The sequence below is a fragment of the Ursus maritimus genome, unplaced genomic scaffold (assembly GCF_017311325.1).
Source record: "Ursus maritimus isolate PB19 unplaced genomic scaffold, ASM1731132v1 scaffold_18, whole genome shotgun sequence".
NCBI lineage: Eukaryota > Metazoa > Chordata > Mammalia > Carnivora > Ursidae > Ursus > Ursus maritimus.
Window position 1 is genome coordinate 35,279,265 of NW_024424230.1, and position 6,000 is coordinate 35,285,264.

Sequence of the window (6,000 nt, forward strand, 5' to 3'; positions counted from 1 at the left end):
ATCCACCTCCTTTGTTTAGAAATGGCAAAACACAAACTTCTAAGTTTTTCCAGTATGGAGGATTTTGGTTTAAACACCATTTGATCATTTTGTACCACCTAAGATCACAAATCTCTTTCCATGCTGTCTATAGCGTGTCTGTTCCTGGTGACGCCGATGCCGATGAAAACCTCCTGGCCAGGAGTCTTGAACCTCATTAAGAGATCCCCTAACATGGAAGGCATTTTTTCCCCCAGACTGGAATATAGTTAAATGATATTTGCCGAGGCACTGAAATTCTCTGGTTCCGGTTTTCCCCGAAGAAACCTGAAATCTGGATTTTTTTTTTAGGTCAAATGTTCCAATTTTTAAATGTTGACAGGCATTAAACCATTTTTAACATGCATTATAGGGACAAATAAAATATCTGCAGTGAAAGGGCTGAGCTACAGTTCTAAAACCTTACCCAGCTCTGATAATGATGGAGGTATTTTATGATTAATGGGGACTTTGCTTCAGGTGAAATGATCAAATCAAATTTCTCCATGTAAGACTAGCCCTAAGAGGCAGCTTCCCTTGAAGTACAGCCAGAAAAGGCAGCTGGTCCCACTGATTCTACTCATCTCTTTCTCTTCCCCCACCCCCAGCCCCGAAGCAGATCACCTATATACACTCTTAAAATATATAAGGCGTGGGAGACACAGCATGCAAAGTGGCCCATGCACAGCACCTTCCAGAAAGCCTCACCAGGGCCTGCTGGTTTCATCGTCACATCCCCAGGGCCTGACGGGGCCCACAGTGAAGGCTCAGTATGTGTGCACAGAGTTCCCAGGAATATACCATTCTAGGTCCTACTTTAATAAGAATAATTGGGAGGAACAAAATTCCACAGGAGACTTATATTAAATACTGGCTATCACAAAAAACTTTACATCATTAGCTAAAACCATCCAAGAAAAATAAGTCAGATAAATATTATTTCTGCATGTTGTGCATTTAGACCTCTTCCCAGCAGCCGGCTCACATTTTTGGAGAGCACGTGGCTAACACCATCACTCAAAACCTATCTTGACCTCTCAGCAGATACATCCTCTACTAAAAGCAACAAATTCCTGGGCCTTAAGAGAAAAAAAAAAAAAAAAGCTGACAGACGGCTGAGCACAAAAATAAAGATAAATTAATCGAGTTCTAAAAGCAGATGTGGAAAGCACTGGGTTCTCCAAATGCTCTTGTTTCCTTTGGATCTGGGGGACTCACACGTGGTCCCACGGAGCAGAGCTCCTAAGGTAATTTCATGAAGGGCACACTCTCCCCAAGAGCAGTTTGACAACCAACCCACTTCAAGGACTGTAATATTGCTTTTCACATGTCTGCTTCTCCATGCAGTTCTGAGGCAAGGGGTAGAGGTCGGTCAGCTCTTCTCCAGCAGCTCAAGTGCACACCTCCAGCCACCAGCCACGTCGGGCTCTCACACTCTATGCCATGATACTTCCACCCTAACCGCCCAAAACCCACAGAAATTATTCAAATACACCAGCCCATCCTAAGTCTACTTACCCCACCCCGCCAGCTTCCCCCCATGGAAACTACAACAAAGGTGCTGGCCCTCTTCCTCTGCCTCATGACTGACCTCCATGCTTCTCCTGAGTGGCCTCTGGGGGGCACGCTGGGTTCTCCCCAGGGAACCGTGAGTTACAAAACCATCACACTCTCTGCAGCCTCTCTCCAGATCTGCATCTGGCCTCACCATCTCTCACCCAGGGTAATATGGTTGAAACGAGGTTGAACAAAGACGCAGTTCAAAGGTTGTCCTTGATGGCGAATGTCTGGTGGCTGCCAGCAGCTGATCACAACCTAAAAAAGCCTACAAGAGAAGTTCTTCAAAGTCAGGAAGGGGTGACTCAACATGCGGGCTAGGAAAAATGATAGTTTCCTTATATAAAAACACAAAAGTCACACCCCGAGAAATCTGTCATTTACATCCCTCAGAAGGTATCTTCCTGGCACGGGCTCTGGTCAGATACATCACAATGTGCTGAGGTTTGCACACCGGGCCCTGCTCACACCGAGGCTTCTGAGATTTAGCGGAGGTGGGGCAGGCACGCCCGTTCTGGAAAACAGAACATCTCCTAGTAACCTGAACGGGAGCGAGCACTTGCTCATTCCCCACGGTGAGCCTCTGGCCTTCAGTAGACGAACACGACTGGAAAGGAAAAGTCTGAAAGCAAGGCCCTGGCGGTGGCAATGAAAACACAGAGCCTGCTTCTGTGTAAGAAATGGGTGTCTGCAGCAAGGGTCTTTCGTCACACAGAGAAGCAGCAGGAGGCCGATAGGACTCTCCCCTCATTGTGCTTGGGCATTTTTTTTTTTTAAGATTTTATTTATTTATTTGACAGAGAGAGACAGCCAGCGAGAGAGGGAACACAAGCAGGGGGAGTGGGAGAGGAAGAAGCAGGATCCCAGCGGAGAAGCCTGATGCGGGGCTCGATCCCAGAACCCTGGGATCACGCCCTGGGCCGAAGGCAGACGTTTAACGACTGAGCCACCCAGGTGCCCCATGCTTGGGCATTCTGATTCTTAAACATTTGGTAACTGACTTTGGCACCTTCCTGCTACTGCAAACTGCAAATTAATAAACCATTGCCAAAAAATTACAAATAAAATCAATCAACCAACCAACCATTGCCAGTGTCACGAGAAGCACTGAGGTAGAGCCCCGCTGAGGTGTTCTGCATCAGTACCATCTTTCCCCACCAGGAAGCGCAATTCGCACAGCTCACCATCTGGGGCCACGTGCAGCCACTGAGGTTACTCTGCCCCGACACGATTTCCTCCGTGGCAGGGAGGCCCTCACTCCCTCCTCCTGTGCCACCACAGGGCTGCTCACTAGACAGAGCTTTCTCAGCAGGGCTGAGCTCTTTCCTGCTAACTCCAGCTATGTGGCAGAGACCAGAAACCATATTCATCAGAATATGGTTAGAGTCCAGGAAGCCAAATGGTCTGCCAGCCTCCCTTACAACTACAGATGGCCCAGTTCCAACCTATGAGAGAGGTCTGTGAGGGGCTTCTGACAAAAATGTGGCCTTCCTGGGGCGCCTGGGTGGCTCAGTTGGTTGAGCAGCTGGCTCTTGATTTCAGTTCATGATCTTGGGGTCCTGGGATTGAGCCCTGCATTGAGGTCCACACTCAGTGGGGCGTCTGCTTGAGATTCTCTCTCTCCCTTCCCCTCTGCCCCTACCCTCATGCTGTCCCTCCAATCCCTTTCATAAATAAATCTTTTTTAAAAAAATGTGACCTTCCTGGTAAGGGCTGATCGCAGCTAGCAGAGCCACCCCCTCAACCCAGGCTTGCATGTAGGTCACCCTGGCGTTACACTATAAAAACATACATATTCGCTCCTAGATAAGGGTCAGAAGAAGAAAGATAAACATGTAGATGGGTATAATATTAATTCGACAGAGAGGTGTGTGTCTATGCTTTAAAAATAACAACAACAACAAACCATACCGTGTGGACCCACTATTCAAAATTAGGTAATTTTAGGTTTCTTTCCTTCCAAGTGGTTCGACTTATAAACATCACTAAGCCAGGTAGAAAGTAAACTAGAGGAGTTTCCCTCACCCTTATCTCAGTGCCCTCCACTGTTCTAGGTGTTGGACCCGTGTGAAAGGAAAGCTAAGGATGAGAATCTCTTCAAACACAAAGACAGCCTCATTGGGAGGGAAAAGCAGGACACACTGTAGGATTCATCTGTCTACACACCCCGTAGAAGCTTCCAGATTTTCATTACAGTGGGGATAGAACTCATCAAATTCATCCTTAAGCCACCTCTGACAACTTGTAATGAGGATCGACCACACACCCAGAAAAAGATGGAAGGTGGGCAAAAGGAGACGACGACTCCCCAGCCTCCTGAACGCTGTGGAGCAGAAGCAGGAGGCTGAGGAACGCTCTCTCACGCACACATTTGGATTTATCAAGAACAGAAACAGCACCGACTCAAAAATACGGTTTTTTTTTGTTTTTTGTTTTTTTTCCCCAGGAGCCCTGAGTTTTCTCTCTTGCTCTTTGCTGCCCTGGCTCCGCAGGGCCACGGTCCAAGAGGGCCAGCCTCAGTTGGCTGTGATGAGTAAAGCACAACAGGAGGCGCCTTCTCAGGGTGAAGTACGACAGGAACATGCTGCCCCATTCAGGGCTAACCACGGTCATCCGGGTCATCCGAGAGTAAATCTCATGTCACATACTTGTCCCTCACCCAAGGGAAAGGGAAAAGCACTCTTTCTCCCCTTTTGTGAACACGGAAGATGGCACTGTGGGGTTGCAGGTATACATGGCGATGAGGGAACAAGACCTGGATGAGACGTGGGCCACGGGGTCTGCGCACAGCCCCTACTTGACCCTGCCCTAGAGAAACGGACTCCATTAGACAGCTGCTCCAGGTCTTCGAGGCTCAAACCCTCCCATTGCAAAATGGAGATAAGGTTGAACTACATTTAAGCTCTCTTTTCGTAGGTCAGAACTTGATAGCAGTCATTTCTTAGAGTCCAGCCTAATAATTCCTGCTCTCCCTGGTCACATTTTTATAGGATCAAATAAAATTATTTATATGAAGGTGGACAAAAATACTTTAACCAAAGAGCATTAACTTTATGAACTGGAACAATGATCAGTGCTTCAAACTCAGCACATGCCTCACCTGACAAAAAAGGAAGGAGGGAGGGAGGGAGGGAGGGAGTTATACCGATAGCTTTCAGAATCATTCTTTAAAGTGTCAGCTCTGGACCCACCCCAAACCTACCGAGTCAGAAACACGAGGACCCAGTGGGGAATGTGAGCTTCTGACAAGCGCTCCCAGTAACAACCCAAGTTGGAAAAAAAATTTTTTCCCAGGAAATAAATTGGCCTCTTTGGTTTGGGGCGACTTCCTGCTGAAATGCAGGCCCTCTTAGTGTGGTCTTTGCCTTACCAAATGAAAGAGAGTGTCAAAAATTTAATGTGAAGTAGGTTTTTCTTAATAACCAGGAGGAGATGTGAGGTAAAAATCAGCCAAGTTAGCTCAGTCACTAACCAGTTACTAGGAAGTGATAAAACTTGAGGTAAGCGTCAGCTTTTGCTCTAGAGCGTCTTTATCACCTTACTCTGTAATCCAGGTCTTCTAAAAAACTCCTGGTATGGACTGTGGACTCCGGGAAACAAACTGAGGGTTATAGAAGGGGGGGGATGTGGTAACAGGGGGATGGGTATTAAGTAGGGCATGTGTGGTGATGAGCACTGGGTGTTGTACGCAACTAATGAATCGCTGAACACTACATCAAAAACTAATAGTGTACTATATGTTGGCTAATTGAACATAATAAAAAAGAGAAATGTTAAAAAAAAAAAAAACTAAAAATAAAATAAAAGTAAAATAAACGTCTCAGTATTGAAGTTCCTGAAGGCGATGCCAGGCCCCGCCTTGCAGCAGGGATGTCATAACTTACCCCTCAGAATGTAGTTCTGATAATTCTGGTCTGCCTCAGCTCCCACCTTGATCAAACACGTCAGACCTTCAGCCACCACAAATTCGTGCACCAAATCCTTGTCATCCTGGCAGGAAAGGAGGGAGAAAAAAAGACTTCAAATACTGTCCTAGTCCTTCCTCCATCCATACTGTTAAAACTATAGACGAGCCTTTGAAGCCAGACTGACCCTCTCAAGACTGTTCTGCTCTATTCAAATGAGGCATCTAGAACTGTTGCCAGAGGAATTTTACAACCAGTCTCCACATTGTTGGTTGCCAAAACCAATTATTGCCTTCTGGGCAATCTAATAAAGATAAAGCAAATGAATCCCCTGTCAGGAATATTTACAGTGTTCTGTTATTCATTCTTCCAAAATCACCAGGCTCCGTGCCCTCACAGGTCCCCAGGGACTGGCCACATGAAGCTTGCTGGCTTTTAGCAACAGGAAATGTTCGATTGCAGCACAGACCATCAAGTGCAGGATTCAAAGCCACTCGTGTGTTCCAAAAGACAGTCCTTA

At 46.7% G+C, this 6,000-nt stretch overlaps 1 protein-coding gene across 3 annotated transcripts in view; it reads right to left on the reverse strand.

Annotated features, from left to right (window-relative positions):
* FHOD3 (formin homology 2 domain containing 3) overlaps window positions 1-6,000 on the reverse strand; it is a 451,796-nt gene that overhangs the window by 245,082 nt on the left and 200,714 nt on the right. The window lies entirely within an intron of this gene.